This window comes from Canis lupus, chromosome 34 (genome assembly GCF_003254725.2).
Source record: "Canis lupus dingo isolate Sandy chromosome 34, ASM325472v2, whole genome shotgun sequence".
Lineage (NCBI taxonomy): Eukaryota > Metazoa > Chordata > Mammalia > Carnivora > Canidae > Canis > Canis lupus.
The window spans coordinates 35,137,318-35,161,392 of NC_064276.1; the positions used below are offsets into that span (position 1 = coordinate 35,137,318).

At 40.8% G+C, this 24,075-nt stretch overlaps 1 protein-coding gene across 1 annotated transcript in view; it reads right to left on the bottom strand.

Annotated features, from left to right (window-relative positions):
• The window catches only part of SLC7A14 (solute carrier family 7 member 14), a 111,700-nt gene extending 88,075 nt beyond the window's left edge, over window positions 1–23,625 (bottom strand). Inside the window, exon 1 of the mRNA XM_025425567.3 lies at window positions 23,424–23,625. The gene's annotated coding sequence lies outside the window, so the exon portion shown is untranslated. The remainder of the gene's footprint in view (window positions 1–23,423) is intronic.
• Between the last annotated feature and the right edge of the window lie 450 nt (window positions 23,626–24,075).

The following is a 24,075-nucleotide window of genomic DNA, read 5'->3' on the forward strand; positions in this document are numbered from 1 at the left end:
CCAAGGTTTTGGTTCATGGAAAACAATAGCAGGATCAGAAAGTGGCCTGGCATTTGTAGCTCTTCTCAATAACAGCAATTTTCCCCCAAAATAACAAGTTTTTTCAAGAAAATCCTGAGCACAGTTGGACATTATTTTTAATTTCCAATAAAAATTATATTCAATTAATCTGTTTGACTTATTTTATTTTAGTCTATACGTTGAAATTGCCTCCATCACATATATAACCACCATCCTCATGTGTTGGGAACAATACATAGCAGAAAACACACACACATTTAACTGCAGTGTTGACCTGTAAAAAACAGTGCCATCTAGTTGTTCCCATTTTTTCTTTTTTATTTTTACATCTATAAGGAAGAAATGAGCTACGGGTGCTAGTCTTGTTTTCTATTTTAACATTTACTCTGCTTATCTCTTTTTAAAAAAATAGTGTCTTGTATAGGAGTTTTTGATTTTAATGTAGTCATTAAGCATTTTACCTTATGATTTATTGTTTTGTATCTGTGTCTATGATTTAAGAAATCCTTTTTATTCTGATGTCATAAAGATTTTATCTTATGTATCGATCTAAAAGTTTTAAAACTTAGTTTTTCACACTTGGGAATTTTATCCTTTTGGCAATTTTTGCTTTATATATTTTGAGGCTATGTCATTAGGGGTATAGAGGTTCAGAATTAGTATATATTCCTGGTAAGTTTTTCCTTTTGTTATTATCTTATTATCATTTTTATTTATAGTAATTATGGTTTTTAAAAAATATTTTATTTATTTATTAATGAGAGACAGAGAGAGAGAGAGAGAGAAAGAGAGAGCGGCAGAGAGAGAAGCAGGCTCCATGCAGGGAGCCTGACATGGGGCTTGATCCCAGGTCTCCAGGATCGGGCCCTGGGCTGAAGGTGGCACTAAACCGCTGAGCCACCCGGGCTGCCCAGGAATCATGTTTTTATCCTGTAATCATTTTGTCTGATGTTCATGGAGCTACAATTGTCTCTTTTAATTAGTATTTGTAAGAGGTTGATTATATTTTTCTATCCCTTTACGTTAAAACTTTGTGTCTTGATGTTTTTCAAGTATATCCCATAAATAAAATATTAAAAATCTATTTTTAGAACCTTAAAATTACTCATTTAATCTGTTTATATTTATTGGATTGCTAGAATATTTATGTGCATCATACTTGTGTATTTACTGTGCCCTTTGCTGCATCCTCTGCCCCTTCCCTTTATTTTTCCAATAGGACTGAATACGTTTTCCCTTCTACTTATTTTATTGTTACAGAATATATTATTTTTGTAAGTTACCCTTAAATATTGACCAAAAATCTGCTGCCAGTCAATATCTTTGCCTACCTTTTGCATAAAACAAGTGCTTTAACTCCTCTCACTTTTATACATCCTATCATACACTTTGGAAAAGTGTATCATAAATACACTTTTTTCTCCTATCCTTCAGTGTTATTATTGTTCACTATTCTATTCCCACCTCGTTTTTAAGACTCCACTGCCTTGGAAATCATCCTTTATTTTTCATTCATTCATTTACTTATTTATCTATTTTAAAGATTATTTACTAGAGAGAGAGAGAGAGAGAGAGAGAACAAGAGAGAGCATGAGTGCCCTACGTGGGGCTTGACCTCAGGACTCTGAGATCATGACCTGAGCTGAAACCAAGAGTCGGGATGTTTAACCAACTGTGCAGCCCAGGCACCCCTCATTTATATATTTTTAACCGGTAGATGATTCTTTAGGTTTATGCACAGGTTTCCCAATTTCTTTCTTTGCTCATTATTCCTTTTGGTTCAATCTCTTTCTTCTATAAGAATGGTCTTTAATTGTACTTTCATTAAGTGTCTTTGAGTGATTATCCTAGTTATTTGTTGGAAAATGTCTTCATTTCATTCTTACTATTAGTGTGTGTGGAATACTAATTGATAGTTATTTTCCCTCAACACTTTGAACATAATTTTCTAACCTCTGTTGTTGTTTTTGGGAAATGTGTTGAGATTCAACTGTTGTTCCTTTCTGGGCAATCTTTTTACCCACTTACTGTGTATATTTTTTCCCTCCTTTCTTTTTGGGATTCTGAGGTTTATTACATCTATCTATGTATGGATTTATTTATTTTTTTTACTTTGCTAAGAACTGGTGGTTATCTTTATACCTGAAAATTTACACCTTTATGAAATTCTGGAAAATTCTTGGACATATGTTTTCAAACATTGCTGCCTATACATTTTCTCTGATCTCTCTTTCTGAAATGCCTATTTGATAAATGCTTGGCCTTATCATTTTATTCTTCTTGTCTTTTAATGGTATTCTTATATATTTAGCTTATTAATCTTTCTCTAATGCATCTTGTGCAATTCCCTTTAATCTATCAGTTCACTAAGTCTCTTTCTAATAATATGTAATCTGCTTAAGCTTTATATTTCAAGACCTTATTTTATTTCTAAATATTCAATTGGTTCTTTTTCAAACCAGTTAACTTTTCTTCTCATGACATCTCGCTTTTTCTTTGTGGTTCCCTGTCCCCTTTCTTTTAACTCTTTAGTTATTTCAAACTCATTTATTTCATAGTCTTCAAATTTTCTGTTATATCAGGTTCTTGGAATGCTAACCTCTAGAGTTCTTTGTTTTTACTCATTCTGATTCATGGGGGAGTATTTATTTATGTTTTTTTTTTTGATTTTTGTTTGTGAGCTAACTTAGGTGGTGTTTGTTTTCTCTGGGGTATCCTGTCTAGCCTGGGTTATGGAAATATATCCCTCCAGGGTTGTTCTGCTTTTATCCTCTGCCACATAAATGGGTATCCATACCCGATTTTTGCATTAAGTTCTCAGCCTTGGGATTCTCATATCATGTAAGTAGTGTGAACCTGGACTTTAAACCCTTACATGGAAAGGTTTGAGGTTTTGATTTCTCATGCAAGACAGGTTTTGTCCTCTACTCAGAACACTAGGCAGAGACACATGTCCTTGATGACCACTGATGCAGTGGGTATTTCCTAGTCTTTCTTTTCACTGGGAATGAGGTCCTTTGAGGGTCCTAGCTGCATATAGGGTCTCAGTTCCAACTCCCCTCCTCCAGGAAGTATAAATCTGCTGTCTTTCCTGCATGAGCATTCAAATCCAAGCCCTTAAGCATGAGTACCCTTTCCTGGGTATAATAACTATTCCTCCTCTCATCCTCACCGCAAGAACATGCTCCCATTTCTCTTTTCTGACTCTTACGTCTCTTCATTCTCTGAGCCTTAATTTGTACTAATACTTCTTCTGATAATACATCTTGTGGCCTCAAGTCCCTTCACAGTTTAGGCTTCACAACTGTCAGCTTGCTGAGAACATCACCCCTGTTTAATTTTTTTCAGGGTTAATATAAAAACCTCGCAACCTTCTTGCAAAAAATATTTATTGGCTGATCCACCAGTCTGGGCAGCTGCTGTGTGTGTGTATCTTCTTCTAAAATATATAAGCTGTTTTTCTAATTAAACCAATAAAGTTGGGGGTGTCCATGGGTGTTGTTGATATTGTGGTACTGTTTGTGGGCCAGGGCATGGTAAACGGTAGAGGCAGTATTAAGATTTCCTGATTCCTCATGGGAAATCTTGCTTATTCTGGCATTGTCTTATTTCTGGCTGTGCGACAGAAATATTATTTTCACTTGTCAAACTTTCCATAATGGTTAATATACTGACCAAAGGAGTCTTATCATTATTCTAGATGGCTTAGAGAAAGCTTCATTTTTGACTCTTTAATGCAAAGAATTACATCGTGTCATCATCCCTTTAACAACATCGTTCCAGTTTTTTTTTTTTAAGCCAATACAATATTTGCCACCATGATGCTTTTCTAAGCAGAAATGGGATTCGCTTATATCTGGTCTCCATGTCCCTTTCTCCTCCCTTACCAATGCACACCCAGCTTCCCTGAGTAGATTTGCACCAATGGGCCTCCTGCTACACAAAAGATACATTCACATCAAATCGACAAACACTTGCTCCCAAGGGTTGTGTGTTCCTAAGGGTTTGTGGTTGCAAATAGAGTACCATTTGCTCACTTTAAATAACACATTTCCCCCCTTTGATTATGATCTTTCAGTCAGCATTGGATTTAATATCTCTTTCTCCATCAAATTCAGTCTCTGGTAGACTAAATATACACTATTGGAATCCTGGTGATTCTTGTATTACATGAAGAACCTCTGCTGGTAAATAATTCTATCTACCTTTACCATGTTCTTATAATGGGTTTTCACATAAAAAGTATGAACAGGGGGCACCTGGGTGGCTCAGTTAGTCGGATGTCTGACTCTTGGTTTCAGGTAGGATCATGATCTTTGGGTCCTGAGATCAAGCCCTGGCTTGGGCTCCCCACTCAGTGGGGAATCTGCTTAAAATTCTCTCCCTTCTCCCTTGGCCCCCCTGCCCTCATGCTTGCACTTGCACACTCTTTCTCTCTCTTGAATAAATAAATCTTAAAAAAAAAAGAAGAATGAATGGATGCGTAATATTTTTTCTCCCTGTTTCACTTTTGAATCACTACCCCTTTAAACCAGAAATAGCAAATATTAAGTCCCGATCTCTCTCCAATATCAGCAGAGAATGCCATGGAGCACTCCTGCAGACAGAATAAACAGCTGTGAGTGTTACCTAAGCCAGCCCTGACCAGTGGGTAGTCGAAGTCATATAAATTATCGGTTCTCTCTGGAGAACAGAATTATTATCTGAGTCATTTCCAGAGCCTCTGAAGTGGCACTTCCTGTTGTTAGAAGTATATTATGCTGGGGTAAGATTTTAGCTGCTGGCTTCAGTGAAAGAGACACAGGAACTAGAAAACACACTCCCAGGTGCTGGCGCTAGAATAAATAATTGGATCCAGCACTCTCACTTCATGGACGAAGAGAGTGAACCCAAGAGATGTGCCCAGGGTCACTCTGCTAGTTAGAGGCAGTAGTTCTATGACCCAAGAGGTCTGCCTTTGGTTCTCTGGATTTGATTTTATTTTATTAAGTTTTAGCAGTTTACCATTTTGCAGAATAGACTATAGCCTCTGAAGTCAGATGGATCTGTGTTAGAGTCCCTGCCCCACCTATTATACTTTTATAGTCTATCTGAGCCTTAGTTTCTTTACCTAATAAATGAAGATGATAACACCCACCTGGTAGGGTTATTACCTCTTTTAGGAATCAAGTGTTTTATTTTTTAAAGGATCCTAGCAACACAATAATCTGGTTCTTGTGTAATTAGGAGAAATTTCAAGACTCTTTGGGCTCTGAGGACCTGCAGAAAGAGATTCTGTGTTCTTCACCATATTACAGGGGCAACTTCAGTCCCCTCAAAGGAGAGAGAACCAGGCTAGTACTCAAGCAGTGGGTCAGAAGCTCTGGGTTGGAGATGGGAGTGAAGTAGGATAACAAGGTTGGGGAAACCCTACCTGAGCTCAGCCTCCACTGAGCAAGGCAAGGGGATGATGGCTCTCAAATGCATTTGTAGTTCAGGGGACTAGGAGATGACTGACTAATTCAAGATTCTTTCTTGGGTTGTGTGACCTCCATGGCTCTGCTGACCTGCTGGATTTGAGCAGACCATATATATGTATATATATGCTCACATATGTATATATATGCTCATATATATGTATATGCATATATATATATTTAATTCAAATTCAATTTGCCAATATATAGTATAACACCCAGTGTTCATCTCATAAAGTACCTCCTTAGTGCCCTGAGCAGACCAAGTTTAAATAGAGGCAGTTGCAGATGGGACACTGGCAGTGGGTGTGTATGTGTGTTCAGCATCTCACATCGTTATCGTCTAACTTAAATTACACCAGGACTTGAGCACATTGCCTCCTTCTGTAATACTTTTCCTAGGAGAAGAGGGTAACAACAATCACCTGGCTTGGCCTGCTGGCAGTGAGAGAGAGAGAGAGTTGTCTAGAACATCTGGGAGCCTGCAATTTGGCAGAGAAAGCAGTGATTAAAAAAAAAAAAAGTCAGAAGGGAGGCCAAGTAAGACTTTCTCTTCTTGCTGGTAAGGAATGAAATTCAGCAGCAGAATAGTGTGGAGAAGAGCTGGCTGCCTAGGCCCTGGGTTCTCCTTATCCTATGGGTAAACAGATGACCTCAGCTTCTTGTCTTATTGAAACAGTCCCTTCCCTGCTGTCACTAGAAAATGCAGGGAAAAAATGGAAGAGGGGAAAAATACTGCCATAGAAAAGTAATGGAAAAAAACCAGAAATGGAGGGCAGAAAAATACAGTGAGAAAATCAAGCCCTTAGGAGCTTTGGCATTTTGTGCAGTGATCCACCCTGGAATCGAATTGAATTGAATATGATCCATGAGAAGCATCTTTAAATTAATCATATGCTGCTGATGTCATAAATTTTCCAGCTGGTAAGAACCATGGCAATCATCTGCAGCAGCCTTTCTTTCCTGTCAATGAGGCATCTCTGGCCCCCCCAAAGCAAAAGGACCTGTGTGAGCTGTAGCACACAGCTGGGGAGGGTGTGAAACCACCACCCAGCTCCATTTCTTCACTTGGCTTTATTTTGGTTCTAGGCATGCAAAACTTATCTGGTTTCCCCTTCTCTGCACATCTGCACACCCCTACCAACTCTTTCACCACCAGTGGAGAGTGGCTCTTGTTCACTGAGGAAAAGGGGGGCACCGATGTCAGGTGTGAACCAGGAAGAGAGGGGCGCTCTCTTCCCAGTCCCCTCAAAGTTGTGCTTATCTCAAACAAGACTTGGGTAACATGGTCCAAAACCAGCCAAGAAATAGCAACAATGGCCCCTGATTTTATAGCTATGAAAATTTTTTTTTCTCTTGCACATTTTTTCACAGTTTAATCTCCCAACTTACTTTTCTGTTTCCATCCTCTGTGTTTCCCTGATCTGTTCCACTCAGTGTTGTCAGAAATTTCTGTCACTCCTCTGGTCACAACACCTCTGTACCAAAACCTTAGGTGGCTCCCACTGATCGTGGTTTAAAGCCTAATTTCTTTAGCTCAGCATTCAAGATCTAGGACAGATGAGTTTTACTAATCTTATAGCCACAGAATCTGTAATGAAATGCTTCTCTAAAAAAACCCAAGAAGCTGAACCCCATACCAATTTTGGTGAGGATCATTGTATAATTTATTTTAAAAAATCCAAAAAAGCCAACCCTGTAACCTTTGCTTTAATATTAAAAGTAAAATTAAAATGGATCACCCTGAGTGATGTGATGCAGTTATATACTGAATTACACCTTAACTATTCCATTTACAGTGGATATTATCCTACTTTTTCCACTAGAAAGTGGCTCTGGATACAAGCTGAGCTGTGAGATTAGTCTGGCAAACTTACTTCATTTTCTAATGAGAGTGGTTTCCCCTTGATTTTTTTGTTTGTTTTTGCTTTTTTTTTAATCTATTTTTTTTTTTGTTTTGGTCTTATGCAAGAGAAGACTCAGTGTCCCATGTTTCAAGAGAATAAATCACCTTGAAAGCCCAAATAGTTTCCTGTGTATAAATTAGGCCTCTCAACTTGTTACATTCGGGGTCATTAGATAATGGCTTTGTGATGACGCCTCTTGCAAGTTGGTTCTAAAAATTGGTGACAAATTGAATAATGCAGAACTGTGAAAGAGCCAATTGTCTATTTATATGTGAGATGTACCTTTTAATTTTAAGTCCAGGATACTGGCAAAGGTTTTCATTAGTGGAAAGGAAATGCCCCTTCCCTTCTCACTGGCCAGCAAATGCCCCCACATGACTTTAAAAGAGAAAGTATTTAGAAAATATAATTTTAAGGAAAAGTGCCTTAGAATTAGTGTAATTTTTTTCTCTCTCCTTTTTTGTTTACTTAATTTTCTATTTTAATCTCTCATTCAACATTTCCTTAATATGCTCTAGTTCATCAACAGTATTAAACTTCAGAATTCTCTTAAACTGAAAATTGCCTTTCACATTACTTCTCCCTTTCAAATCCCCTGTTCTATTTTGCTTAATAAAATCCCTTCTGCTGTCAGTCTCCCATCACAGTTTATTAGTCTTCTGTACTATCTTCTTGCTTTGGGGCAATCAAATAATCTCAGCCTTTGCTGAAAGGAATGAGTTCCTGTAGGCAAATGAAAATGTACTTTGAATTTCTCGAATACAAATTTTTTTAATTTTTTAAAAAAGATTTTATTTATTTATTCATGATAGACAGAAAGAGAGAGAGAGAGACAGACAGACAGAGACAGAGAGAGAGGCAGAGACACAGGCAGAGGGAGAAGCAGGCTCCATGCCAGGAGCCCAATGCGGGACTCGATCCGGGGACCCCAGGATTGCGCCTTGGGCCAAAGGCAGGTGCCAAACTGCTGAGCCACCCAGGGATCCCCCAAATACGAATTTATTAAGTCTATAGATGCAATGTATATCACTGATAGTTTAGGGCAAATCTATCTTCCAGAAGCCATCCATTAGGAACATTGAAGATCTGGGTTTCTGTTTTTAGAAATAATAACTTGCATTACCTTGGTTAGTCGGGTCTGCAATTTTGTTTATTTGAGGGGATCCCTGGGTGGGTCAGCAGTTAAGTGCCTGCCTTCAGCCCAGGGTGTGATCCTGGAGACCCGGAATCGAGCCCCACGCCGGGCTCCCTGCATGGAGCCTGCTTCTCCCTCTGCCTGTGTCTCTGCCTCTCTCTCTCTCTCTCTCTCCCCCACCACACCCCCATGTCTCTCATGAATAAATAAATAAAATCTTTAAAAAAATTTTGTTTATTTGACAGTTACATGAGAAGGATTCAAATCACTTCACTAAATATGAAAACTAAAGCAATCCTTGCTTGGATTGCATCTTGGATGCAATCCTAAGATCCCCATACTATGGGGACTTGGTATTATTTTTATTTTCATAACAATATTCTAAGCAATGGTTCCTTTTTTTTTTTTCGGTTCTTATTTTTACTAACAACTTGTGGTCTGTGTTTTTTTCCCATTGTAGCTTCAGTGTTCAGCAGATTTGTTGAGTGAGTGAATAACTAACTAAAGAGCCACTATTTTTCTCTTACTTAGATGGAATGATTGAAGCCTAGAAAAGGTATGAGTTGCCCAAAGTCTCATGCTGAATCTTTGGACCCCTGAATCTAATCCTCTGAAAGAACATGAAGGTGGACCTGCAAAATCATTATCCATCTGCTCATATGAGATACATTAAGATTGGTCTCTTTTGGAGAGAATTTTTAAATTGTGGTTGGACAGTATGAGTGCAGCATTTGAATCTCAACCCTAACCCTCTTTGGCTGTAAGGCCTTGGGAAAGTCATTTAAATTTGATAATCATTATATGGAGAATTGGGATAATCATACCTACTTCATAAGATTAAATGAGTAGATGTGAGATATCCTGTTCAGAAGTATTATGATGTAGCTTTCTTGTTATCCTTGACTTTAAGAAGAACACTCAATAATTTGCCATATTGGTATCACATATCTAAAGAGATAGCATCATAATGCTCAATGGACAAGTTCTCCTCAGATTCTTAATATACTGCAACAGCACCATAGTATTTGTTTGTAACCATAACTTGGAGGCAGAAAGGAAGAACACAGACTAGTCACTAAGATAGTATTGAAAACAGAGAAGTTTTGTTCCTATTTTGACAGCTAAGTTCTATAGAGGCATATTTTAGTTATCTATATTAGGAATTTATTTCTGGCACAACAGTCTATACTCATTCAGATATTTTTTTCCTCTGTATTCTGATGCTAGAATAGAAAGTGTGTCAAAAGTCTGTGTGACTAGGAACGAATTTAAAATGAATCCCAAACTGTCTGTGTAGTTTGTGCCTGCTTGGAAGCAGGGTAACCAGTCAGGTCAAGGGGAGAATAAAAATAGTTAAAATAGTTATTTGGCCTCTTTCAGAGGTAATTGTCTGATTTTTTTTTTTAAACCTTTTAAGAGTTGATTCCTTCGGCATTTTGTGGATGAGTCATAGTCACCCATGAATGTTTTCTGTACTGAGAGTGACGAATGGATATGGTTTCAAATGTCAGGGTCCATACATGGAGATTACTGACAAGGATGAACCAGACCTCAGTGCTCTCAGAGCAAGGTCAGATCGTGGTACCCTCCGAAGCAGAATAAACAAAACCAGCACCAAATACAAGAGATTTGCCCCTTACAGAAATAACCTAACCTAACCTAACCTTACAGAAAAAACTTAGCGTGGTTTATTCGTGATTGGTGGTTAAATTGGGACATCTTTCAGAACTCCTTAAAGGAGACTAGCATGTAACTAATAGGAGATAGGCTATGAATTAAGAAGCTATAACACCTCTGAGGTAATATTCTAACAGAAGATGAGGACTGCATTGAGACTAGATAAAGTCTCTGTCTTCTATTGAAAGTATTCACCAAAGTTTCTCCAACACTAGGGAAAGTGGAAACAAGACCCTCTTGTAAGGGTCAACTAGAAGGGCACAACTGTTCCAGTAACTTGAAAGGTGTTCTTGGGTGGAATCTGAAAGAATTCTCTATCTCTGTTACAGCCTGGATGGCACATTTCACGAGACTGTCTAATGCCTTTGATCTTTATCTTGTGCGTACAGCTTCTCTTTGATCGTTCATCTGGTTTTCTTGCTATCTTAATACCAGGAAGGGAATTACCTGGGCAACACTCTACAGTTTCCCCCCATTGCACATGACTATATTGCATCTAGCTCACAAATCAGCCTCTGGGGATTTTGGGGCCGGGGGGGTGGGTGGGGATAGTTTGATTCTGCTGAGCTAGATGACTTTTGAGAGAACTGATAAAACTGAGTGTCTGTACCTGATATGCCTGGTCAGATTGTGAGACAATCATGAGCCCATGAAGCCCTGCCTGAAAAGCCAGTTCTTGAATTTCTCTGCTCTCTCCCTTGCTCCTATTTTCAATATGCTCTTTACTCAAACACCACCTGTTTTTTTTTATTGTTGTTGTTTTAAGATGATTCATCAGAAAGAATTTAAACAGAAAGTGTGAATTCCATTGATTTTCTAAAAACAAAGAACCTATCATTGTAAACTTTATGTATACTAAACTATGCATACTATGCTGTTCAATTCAGGTAAAACATCTCTCCCCTAAAGAAGAAATGGTGTGGGAGTTGTCTTTTTTCACTTTCTTGGTTACTAGCAATATTGCTTAACTCCATCTAATTACCCAATTATCTGGTCTCTGGGATTATGAATCTAATAACCTGCCACTTACAATGAATTTTGGATGATGGGAGCCCTGGACTCTGTCCTCTTTCCTCTTGGGCACACTGTTCTCTGTGATAATCTGTACTTGAGCAATGGCAATCATTATATATATATATATATATATATATATATATATATACACACAATATACTCTAGACTAGACTAGAAACTGTGTCAAGCTCCTCCATAACAAGCTTCTTAATATGATAAATGGACCGGCATAGCATGGGAAATGATAAGCTGTGGGTATTCTAAATAAGGTCTCAGAATGAGCTTCCTGGCAGTGCAATCAGTCATTTCCAACCATTCTTAGGTGGTTATGCAATGAATGGGGGCAGGGGTGGTGGAGAGTGGTAAAATGTTTGTTATAGACCCTTGGAAAGCAGTAGCTTGATGTGGAGGGGAGAGCATGAGACTGGGAGTCAGGGAATCTAGCCACAGTGCTGCTTTTGATTGTGCAACTTTAAGCAAGTGGCTTCACCTTTTTGGCTCTCAGTTTCCACTCTATAAAATGAGTGGATTAATTTAGTTGATTTCTATTGGATGAATATTGAGTAAGAAGTGGAGGAAAGGTGGCCAGAGAAAAAGAAGTAGGGAATAACCAATCTCGGAACCTAAATATGCACAGACTAAGTAGACTATGAAATAAAATTTAAGACCACAAGCCTGGATAAATTATTAGGAATGTGCAGATGGGTGAAAAATTCAAATCTGTTTAAAAGAGGGCTGGTGTTTTGGGGTCTGAAATCCTATCTAATATGCTATGCGTGTGAGCAACTTCATTCTTCTGAAGGATCCCTCATCTAGAAAATAGAGAGGCTGTGATCATTTATATGCAAGCATGAACAGCATATTATTTACAGAACCACCAGAGATTAAGATGCCTTCTGTTCAGGCTGTGCCTCTATAATCTCTGGCAGTTTGAAATGAGGAGGCAGGGGAGGGGTGTGAGGCGGGGGAAGAATGTCCTGCCGGTGTGTTTGGTATGATGTTTGTGTTTCTGAAGAGAATGCTCTCATGTAGAAGCAGCCCAGGATCTGATCTATCATCTGGCTGTAATAAAGGAACTATATCTTAATAGCGAGCAACGGAAAACTTGGAGCTTCATAAATACTTACTAATCACATTGTGTGTTACATTGGATTATGTTCAGATGATGAATAAAATTCCTGAGGGCAGCACAGAGCAGGCAGGACAAAATGCTATGAGCTAAGAGGATGGACTAGGCTCTAGTCTTTGTCTTGCCACTAATTTGCTGCCGACCTTGGGCAAGTCACTTGACATCTCTGGGTTTTAATTACTTTAGCTGTAAAATACAGAGAAAGGGGGAGGCCGGGATGATTTCTGAGGTTCCTTCTAGCCATGAAATTCTGGTGTTGCCTATGAACCAACCCTGAATTCAGCGGTATTTCTAAAATATTCATAAAGCCTCTGTTCAAAGGATAAACTTCCGGCTGAATAAATATATCCACCCAGCTGCACTCAAGTTTCTTTGGAGTCTTTCTGATACAGACCTTGCATCATTCCTAGCTAGGTCTCTAACTAACCACATCAGCCCACAAATAGGTCATTTACATTCACACTTCCAGCATTGGTTTATGCTGTCCCCATTTCTACAATGGCCTTCCCTTTTATTTAGCCACATGAGAAAATGAGAAAATATTGCATATCATTCAAAGTACAATTCCATTGTTCTTTCTCTATGGATGTAAATCATTCCTGATCTTTCCTTGAGGATTCCTCAAAACATGTTATAGCATATATTGCCATGTTGCATACATGATTAGTGGAGTTTACATCTGTCTGACTGTCAGATTGTTGCTGAAGGGAAGGATTGTGTTCAATGCTCAGCTAGACCCATGCTTGTCACAAAGTCAGAGCATAACCCAGTGTTTCACCAATGGACTGCAAAGATTTTCAGAATCATGACTCACTCATTTTTGGGTCTCCACATGGTAACCTTTAGTCTGGGCCTTGCAATATGTGATATTAACCTATTGGGATACCTGTCCCTGCTGATGTGGGGAGGGAGGTGTCTTGTAGAAGCTTCTGAGGACCAGTTTGAAAACTATTGATCTCTGACCTCATATTTTCCTTCTCAGTAAAATTATGGGAGGCCCGGTACTGCTTCTGAGCTGCTGTAGACTTCACATGCATATGACTGGCTGGATTTCACCTGGAGAAGGATACCAAAAGTAAATTCTCTCTGTATCAATTAGGGATTTAGGGACTATGCACAGCACATTACTTTGAGCACTCTACCTCAGTGCAGGAGGAGCTGTTGGCATTTTGAATATGGTACTAATTTTATTGTGTAAGATTGTCCTGCCTACTGTAGGGTATTTAGAATTCTTTATACCCCTGGTGCTTGGGACAATAGAAAATACCTCTTAATGAAGTGGGACTGCCCCAGGTTGAGAACCATTGATTTAGAAGAAGAAGACCTCCCATATTATAAATATTATTTTCTAGACATGCATGTTTCAATCCAAGATCTTAAGCCAAAACGCTGTCATTTAGCTGTCAACTTTGGTTGAGGACTGGCTATTAGCAACTTGAGAATTTTGTTTTGTTTTGTTTTGTTTGAGAGTTATTTTTGAATGAGTAGTCCTGAAAGGATGGAAAACCCATTTCTTTTCTTTGTATAGACTTTATAGTTTATAAGGAATTTTAACAAATGCTATCTAATTGGCCCTTCCTGTGATAGGAAGGGCATATTCTTTACCTCCAATTTTAAAAGTATGGAAACAGAGTCTTAAAGAAGTTGAATGGTTCTGGCTCAAGTCTCACATCACTTGTTGTGATGAACATTGGGTATTTTATGGAAGTGTTGAATCACTATACTGCATACCTCAAATTAATATTACACTGCATGTTAACTGGAATGTAGATAAAAACTTTAAAAAATTAAAAAAGAATAAAACAATGTATATTAAATACACACAGTAATACTTATATATTTATTATGTTATATAAGTTATTATATCATCATCTATTTATGTAATAAAATATACATGCTAGACTGCTGTCAGCATTTTTGGCTTATTAGACATGACATATTAAGTGCAGGATGTTCATGAGCAGATTTAGTGCATGTTGAAATGTACAGTGAAATAGATGGGCACTGTGGTGGTGTTGTATTCATGACTAATTTGGTAAGGTAGGTTTACTGAGAAGGAAATGAGTTTCACACATGATTTTGAAAGTTCTAGTCTTTCTCTTGACTGAATCCCACCACCAGGAAGTGACACTCTGGAAACTCTCTCCCCCTCTACCTTAAAAGCTGTCTAGATTGTTACTCTGAGTCAAAAAGTTGGAGACAAAAGCCAGAGGATGCCATTTAATAATGAAGATGTGGAAGGGTGACCTCTGTGGCCTTGGAAGGTACTAAATCCTATACCAGCATCCATCCATTTGTGGCAGTGTGAGCTCTTCATGTGCTCTGGGAAAAACACAGCAGAATGGTTCTCATTGCATGCAGCAGCTTGCAAAGCACCAACATTCAGTATTAAATCATTGGAACAATTGATCAATGGCATCAATTGCAAAAGGGCAAAAGACATCTTGCAGAAAGACGATACAGATTACTATACAGTTTCATCAGATCCAGAGACCTGAAGTTCTATTTACTCTCTTGATTGCTCATCTAGCCAGAAAATGTAGGTACAATGGCAAGTCCCCAGAGAAGGGACTTGTATGTTAAGTGACCTGTAAATGATGCCCATCAGTTATTCGAGAGACTAGTGCTTTTCAAAGAGGCAATGTGCTGGGTGATTAAGAGCACACAGCTCTATCAATTTGGGCAGATTATTTAACTACTTTTAGGCCCAAGTTTCTCATCTGTTAAATGGGAATACTAGCGTTACCAACATTATAGGGACATAGTAAATGTAAATAAGCCAATATTGTTAGCTATAGTCATTAGTGCTGTTATTATTATTATTGTTCCTGAGTGAAGTACTAGCATGAAATGTGAGCCTCCATTAGGTAATAGTGTAAAAATAAGAATCTTGATTTGTTTTTTACTATGTGGGCAGAATATGGATAATTCAAATCCTTGGCCTCATTTCATAGAACCATAGAATGTTAGAGCTTGCAAAATCTGAAATTGTTTAGTTCAAATTTCTTGTTTTAGAGGTGAAGACAATGAAGATGATGGACAATTGAAGGGCTAATGTGTCCCTTAAATCATTGGCCAGGTTCTCATAAGGATTCTGGGGTTTTGATACTTTTCTTCTGGCTCATAGTTCTACCCATGAAATTTCTACTAGTTGACTATCCTTGATCCTGCAGTTCTTTCACCTGGAGGTGCAAATGGAAATACTATGAAATCCAAATACATATACTTTCCTACTTCTAGTAGCCCTGGTAAATTTTAGTGGCTAAACTCATTGAGTAAATAGGCTTTCTTGACTAATGAAAAGATGCATGAGGTTGAAAGATGCAAAGGAAGTGGAAAGATGAAAGTGGATTGAAAGAGAGGAGGCTCAGAACTTACTTCTGCCTTTGCTATTAACTTGGGTGACTATTCCCAGCCTCACTTTCTCTGTCAAATGAGAGAGTTGGGTTATGTGATCATTACAAAACATCGGCACAATAATGTATTGTATAAATATAATCTCTAATGAACAATTAAGTCTATAAACATGAAGACCATTTTGTCATCAGAATGTTCAAACACCTGGATGCAATTCTTAAAAATTTGCTAATTGTTTAAAAAACAAAGAAAAAAACAACTTAATACATGAACAGGCCGTGGAAGCCAGCTTGCTCATTTGTAGGACAGTTTGCTGGGCTGGAATATTTTGCCTTTGGCAAATGAGAATCAGTTAATTCTAGGCATTTGCTTATTGATTTGCTGGAATAAAATGATCTATTTTTCTTTCATTTTTGTCAGTAATGACCAGTTAAAACTCCTAAAGGAAGGCCCAATTATTCCTGGAAAAGGATAATGTTCTGTGATCTTCCAGACTGTGATGTCACCAGCTCTCTAATTAATGTATATGCTTTCTTTCTAAGCTAAGCTCTTTCTGAATTTAGGAACAATAGTAATTGCCTGCAACAATCATCAAAGCCAGTCAAATACTTTCTCAAGGAAATAATAAATATCTCTTTAAAGCAAAAGTGGAAAATATTATACAACTCTATTTAAGCTTTGATTTTATGGAGTTGCCTCATCACATTGAAATGCAAGACCCTCCGGCTAATGTGTCCCTTATTCCCTGGAGGAAGGCAGCAAGACCCAATTCTCAGGAGCAGAATGGCCCTCCACTACCTATGCTTCCAGAAGGGTGATAAGTATGGTTATCAGGGTAAAATTTGATGTTCTGTGCTTGTCTCCTGTTTTATTCGCTAAAGGAAAATGCCACAGGGTATACTCATTTCTTGGCTAGATGAATGTATGGCACAACCTGACCTGGAACAATGGCCTGATTTCAACAAATATTTGTTGAGCACTCATGTGCCAGTCTATAGGAGTTCCAAACACCCATGACTACCCATAAATATATGGTGAGCCTCAGTTACTTTATTAAGTGAATGATTGTTTGCTACCAGCATAAGTTTCAAAGCTACATTGTTAATTCCCTTTCTTTCCTGGGATATAAAATTATTCAAATCCCTCAAGTTAAAGACAGTGAAAAGTAAACTCTTTTCAGCTCCAAGGTAAATGTATTTTCCTCCTTCCAAAATCCAAGCCCTTCCAAGAGACAAACAATTCCAATGAAATGAATAAACCATGATTCCCAACAAAAGGTGTCTATTATTAAAGCCAGCATGAGCTACTGGAGAACAGTCAACAATCTCACTAATTTTCCCTTTAGTAATATAATTTCATATGCAACAAAGGCCTGAGAATGGCATGCTTGACGAGTATTTGGGGCTGAGAGTGTGTTTCAGCTATTTCTCTGGCAGAGCATCTTATAAATCACCATTCATGCCTTAACAAAGTCTGAACAAGGGTAAACGAGGTTCCAAAAAAAGGAAATAACTTGCCAGAACTCCTGGAATGAGAGAGAGAGAGAGAGAGAGAGAGAGAGAGAGAGAGAGAGAGAGACTCTAGAGCCCTTATCTATCTATACTCAGCTTGATTTCTCAGGCACTTCTGCTCCCCTCTACCCCCCAAAAGAAAATATATTACTTCATTGAGTTTTCAGGATTAATAGCAAACATAATACAGTTAAGAATCATTTGATGGAATTGCTTCCTTTGCAGGCTTATTTTCTATAATGCCTGAGCATTGTGTTAACTTTTGTGTTGTAAGAGAAAAATATTTAGGTATCAAAATGGTGATCTATTAAAGAAGGCATGAATGCACTTGTGTGATTTCCTGATCCAGTCAAGGATTCATATATATATAAAAGCACACCTACCTAAATTATAAACACTGTAGTTTGGGGTTTGGGTGGAGGCAGGGCTCAGGTGTAGATGCCAGGTTTGGGAGTAAATGTTAGCTAAGTTGTAGGAATGCTGACAACATTGACTCCATCTTTAGCCTTCTATCTTGTTCATGCCTTTGCGGTGAACTTCCTTGGGGCTCAGTGTTCTAGGCCCCTTGGAGGTTAATGTGTCTTGGTCAGAATATGGGAAGGCTTGTTCTGACCTTCCCTAAAGTGGCACAGATATCTCCACTTTAGATGACTAGTAGAGCTGAATGGCACACAGGTGGTGCCCCTTCAGATAACTACCCTTTGACCTTAGAGAATGGATAGTGTAAAGGCCCTTTACTTAAGGTCAGAATCCCTAATGCAACTTCAAGAATTCAGTCAAATTGATAGTTTTTACTTTTATTTTGGGTTAATCAATGCATGAAATAGAATTATTTTTGTTTTCATTGATTCATGAGATGGGTAGAGGTTCATTTCAATGAGTAAATGGTAAAAATAGTCTTTTTAAATCATCTCCTTCACCCACCCAAGCTGAAGAACATCAATAATATTTTTTCTGTTATCTGAACCACTATTGTCATGACAGGATAATTTCTGATGATTGACTTAAAGCTATTAGTTAAAGAGGGGCACCTGGGTGGCTCAGTTGGTTGAGCGTGCAACTTCTGATTTTGGCTTAGGTCATGATCTCGGGGTCCTGGGATTGAGCCTGCATCAAGCTTCCTGCTCAGCAGAGAGTCTGGTTGTCTCCCTCTCCCTCTGCCCCTCCTCCTGCTCATACGCAAGCTCACACACACACTCTCTCTCCTTCTCTCTCTCTAAAATAAATAAGTAAATCTTAAAAAAAACCTGTTAGATAAAGGGCAAAATCTGTTTCAGAACCACTGAGACTTCCTAGGTATTTTTTTTTTTTCTGAAGGAAATGTTCAGGGCAAAATAAACCTTGAATAATAAGGGATTTCAATTCATAGAAATTAACCAACAAGATATATCAACAACCAAAAAGATTTTTTCTTCAGCATCCTACTGTTCAGTGAAAAATGATAACAAAAGTAGAATATATTTATCTGTGGTTAGAAATGTTCAGAAATGCATTCAGTTTAAACTACCTTATTTGTTTATATACTATACTATATCTACATGAGATTATCAGCCATTACATATCAATCATGCTCTCTGCAAAGAACTCTCATTTACTTATACTTTGAGTCTCACAATAACCCTTTGGGATGGGTGTTGCAATGCTCATCAGCATTTTATAAATGAAAGAATGGAGCTCTAGAGGGCCTTAGATGTCACCAAGTAGTAAGGGGCACACTTAGATGAGTGTATGGCACAAACTGACCTGGAACTACTAACTCCAAGTCCTGTATTTATCATACTCTACTAAGACAACATGCTCATACAAATACACATAAACACACAGACATTTATACATGTTGTTACATGTATATGTGATATACATATATATGTATAACTTGTATCACATGTATATACACATATATATGTATAAAACTTGAATTTTGAATAAGAATTTCCAGGCTTTTTCTAAGCTGGAATCAGGAAACCAGCAAGATCCATCCATAGTTTTACTCCGTGGTAAAACGAATTCCATATGAAACAAAACCTAGAGGTCACCAGCTCCTTTAGTGAGACATATACTCTCTTTGTTAGCCTTATTATCTTGAGCATATATGGGCTTTCAGAGGTGTCCTAGGCCACAAGTGGCTTTTCCTCCTTTCTTGGCAGAAGTTTTAAAGCAGAATTTCAAATTCTTCTTACAAATCCCAAGTTTTCAGTTGCCATGAGGATGTTTTTTAGCACTTTCTAAAGCAGCATTGTCCAATAGAACTTTCTGCAATGCAAGAAATGTTCTATGTCTGCACTGTTCAATTAAGTAGCCATTAGTCACGTATGGTTATTGAGCACTTGAAATATGGCTAGTGTGATTGAAAAATTGAAAATTTTAATGTTCATTAAATGTTAATATTAATTAAAATTTAAATAGGCACACATGGCTAGTGATACCATATTGGGCAGACAGTTCTAGACAGATTAAGATTATGGTTTAGAGCCCAGAGCATCCCACCAACAACATCCTGGCAGGATCACCCTGTGAGGGTACAATAGAAGTTCTATATTCAGTTATGAGTTGTGCCTTAACAGGTTCTAGATGGGGTTTGAAGCAGAAAGTTAATATTAAAATTAAGAAGGTATAAGGGATCTATAAGTAAAGGATAATAAATGAAGGGAGAGTATGCTGTGGTAAGTTTTGAGATAAAAGAACAGGATATTACCATTTGAACTGAATTTGAATTTCTAAACATTACCTATTAGAGCAGTATAGGACAATTCAGTTAAATATAAAAATTTCCTTCTTGTCAATGCAATTATTAGGGTTACAAAATCCAATTAATAAAGCTGAGATTTCACTAGGGGCTGAAAGGCAAGCAAGCAGAAATACATAGAGCATCAGATCTGCTGCATTTAGAGTAGACTCGAAATCCAGGACCACCTCTAATGAAATTATCTACTTGGCAGAATTGTGAAGATTCAATGAAATGATTTATGAAAGGACCTAGGATAGTGGCTCACAGCTTATTGATATAAGCACTTATAACGATCATTTATTTATTTCTGCCTAAATCTTTTTAAGGCCTCTTCCAAGTATCTGTGAGATGATGGAAGATGTTTAGGGTAATTTATTTTGGAAAAATTGTTTTGTTGGGAATAGACCATAGAAGAGGAAATATAGGCAACACAAAGGAAAGTAGAGAAATGCCATACTGCCATCCCCATTTGCAAATTGCCACCATAAGGAGAACTGTTGCTGAGGAAAGTGGGTCAGGTATGTTGTGTCAGACAAGACTGAAACAGTGAGCCCAGAGGGGAAAAGAATAGGAAGAAAGTGTAGGTAAGATGAGTGTTTGTATTTTAGGCATTTGTATTCGTGATTTTTATTGAATGTAGTTTATTGATGCTGATGTTCTTGTCAAAGAAAACCAAAGAAAAAAACAGGGAAGAGTGTTTGAGTTACCATGAGGATAGTGGAAAGGGCACTGACCTTGGAATTGAGTTAATGGGGTTTAATCCTAACTTTTCAACCATGTGACTTAGACTACTAATCATTTTTTGGTCTCCAAATTCTCCTTCTTGTAAAAGAAGGACCTGAATGGTGCTGAATGACCCTTAAGGTTATTCCAACCCTAAAACTCAAGAGTATAATTCTAAATATGAAAGCAAGTGTGGTCTCTAAGTCCTCTAGATCCTATGAAGCCCCACTGCTCTTTCAGGAAAGCTGGCTGTTCTGTAATCCTAAGGCTCAAGTTATGTGAACAGTGGTATCTCAGTCAGCATGTACAAAAGCAGTTGGTATGGTGGGAGTCAGTAACAGTGAGTGGGTGAACAGATTAAAGAGGAAAGAGTTGGAAGAGAGAGTAGTGTATGTGAAAATGAAAGTAGACCTTCCTCTTTTGGCATTCTTTTGCTATATTCTCCAATAACAGCTATCCAAAGCCAAATGGCAAAATGAGGGCATGAAAATTGCTTGGAGTTTGGAGTTAAGCAGACCTGAATTTGAATCCAAGCTCTGGATTCAAGATATCTAACTTCAGTTTTCAGGTATCTGTGACATTTCTATGTCTGCACAATAGTTAACAGCTATTATGAAGAGTACATGAGGGGATCCCTGGGTGGCTCAGCGGTTGAGCGTCTGCCTTTGGCTCAGGGCGTGATCCTGGAGTCCTGGGATCAAGTCCCACATCAGGCTTCCTGCATGGAGCCTGCTTCTCCCTCTGCCTGTGTCTCTGCCTCTCTCTCTCTCTCTGTCTCTCATGAATAAATAAAAATCTTAAAAAAAAAGAGTATATGAGATAATATGGCCTGGTAGATAGTAGGTGTTCAGTAAAATATTTTCAGAGCTTGGCCTCCACAAATTGGCTCAATTCTCTCCCATTTTACCCATAATTTAAAAGACTAGTCAAAGAAATAACCATTCAGGGCCGCTTAAAGATTTATATCTAGAGGATATAAACAATCTGTGGTGGGGAGAGAGGGGTGCCGAGGAGAGAAAAAGCCATAGCCAGGAATAGCCAGCCCATCCTCTCCATTAATGAAGCGTCATCTTTTGGTAGCCTCACAATTCTCTGGTTCCTGAAAGCCACAGGAGTGTTTCACAGAATAACAACCCTAACTGCATTTCCAACACTTTACCAGCAGGAAGATTCGCCGCACAGAGGACACAGAAAGAAGGAGCCACACGTCTCAGTCCCACCTGAAGTTAGCAAAGCTGGATTCTGGAGTGACACCCACTCTTTGCTCCTCTCTACCCAGGAGTCCGGAAAGCCGCCTTCCAAGAAGAGTCTGGGGGAAGGCAGAGAGCCGGGGAGCGCAGAGCATCTCTATCTGTTTCTCCAGGTCGCTGGTTCCACCTGGATCCTCCTTATGGGGTTCTAAGGCAGTTTCTGCCGGCGGGGGAAGGCGGGGCAAGCCGCGAGCCGCCAGTCCCCCCGCGGACAGCGCCCGGCCCCTCCGAACTTTCAGCACCGCGGACAGCGCCGCAACTTTCAGCACCGCGGACAGCGGCCCTCCCCGCGGCCGGCGCTGCGGTCCAGGCTCCTGTCCGACCCCGGGGGGTTGGGGGGGGGGGCGGGCAGGCGGGTTATCGCTCTGTGGCCCTTGGTCAACTCCCGCTAGTGACCGGCCCCGCCACTTCGACGACATCCCACCTGCTCCCCCACTCAAGTTTTCCCTCTGCATTGGAATCCAGTTCAAGACTCCCAGTCCAGGCGGGACTCTGAATGGAGCCTCACACGGGTAGTGGGGTGAGCAGTGTCGGGAGTAGGCGAGAGCTCTGCTGTTGCAGTTTTCCTTCCATCCTTCCCCTGCTTTCCCTTTACCTCTAGTCATTTGGCGACTTCTATCTTAGTTTTCGACCACAATATAAAATACACGTGTGTGTGTGTGTGTGCGCGCGCGCGCGGGTGGGTGTGGGTGACTCCGGTGGGAGAAGGAGGTTTGGGGTTGCATCACGCGAGGCCCTCTGGATTTGTAAAGAAGCCGATGTATTTGGGATAGAGGAAGAGAAGAAGCTCCGACGGTGGGCGAGAATCCGCTCCCCGGGGCTGCCCCCCTGGCCAGGGAGCTCCCCTGCACCTTTCTCCTCCCAGGGCCTTCTTGCTGCCCCGCCTTGTATCCCCAGTCTCGGGGGACAGATGCCCCTCGCCGCGCACCGACCAGGTCTGGGTGTCGGGCGCAGCGGGAGTCCCTTGGAAGAGTTTGCTCTCAGGTGAAAGGACAGACGCTGCCCCCGCCCTCCCCTCGGGCTACGGCCGCAAAAGCGTCCCTTCCTTTCCGTGGGCTCAGTCCGCGGCCGAGAAGCGAGCGCGGGGGCCCGGTGTGTGACAAGGCGGGGACGGAAGGGCAGGCCCGGCACCAGCGGAGACCCGGGCGACCCGGGCACTGCTCGGGGCTCCCTCCTCTGCCTCTCGCTCCGGCCGCGCCAGGGCTGCCTTTGCCCCGTCCCCAACCCCGCCTGGCCGCTCGCGAGTCGGAGCCTGGCGCCCCCCGACCCCGACACGGTCCAGGCCCCGTTCCGGGCCAGCTACGGGGAGACCCCGACCCAGCTCCTTCCTCCTTCCAGGGGCCCCTTCCCGGAGGGCGCCCTCAGCCTCCGCGCCATGTTCCTGCCCCCCCCCACCCCCTCGTGGCTCCGGCTCCCTGGCTCATTCAACAAGAGGCGACCATCCTACTGGCGGGGGGTCCAGGGGGGTGCAGGGGCGCGGAGGGGGCAGTGCCGCGACGGGGGACGCTCACTCACCGGAGGGCTGCAGGGGCCGGGGGCTGTCGTCCGCGCTCGCAGCGCCAGAGTCCGTCTCTCCCGCTGCGATGCGGAGCCGCGGAGGCCAAGGGAGGCAGGAGGCGGCCGCAGCCGCTGAGCTGCTCCTCAATTATTCAGTTCGCCCCCCTCCTCCCCTCGCTCCGGGCGGCCTGTCAATCCTCCCTCCAGCTCGCCCGTCTCCGCCTCCCGGGAGTCACGTGGCGGCCCAACCCCTCCCGTTATTGAGCAGAGGCCGCTCTCCAGACGCCCCCGCCTCCCAGCGCGTGCACACGCGCTCACACTCACTCACACTCACACACTCAGCTGCATGCCACTCTCCACTCTCCTCTGGCCTGCTGAGCCTCGGGGTGCCAGTTTCCCGCATCTCAGGCTGTCCTAGGGCTTAGCGGGCCCCTTGCAGGCTCCCTGCCCTGGGAAAGCAGGCCCAGGCAGCTGTCTGCAGAGTCGCGCGCCGAGAAGGCGTCCTCCAGCAGCTCCCCCTTGGCTGGACTCGGCACTGAGCAACGCAGGCCCTCCAGACCCGCTTCCTACCCTCTAAAAGCTTCCCTCCTCCTTCGCTGAGGTTTGCTGCTCTTAAAGGTCTTCCACTTCCCTCGGCGTTCCTGGAAAGAGAGGCTGGGAGAGATTGATT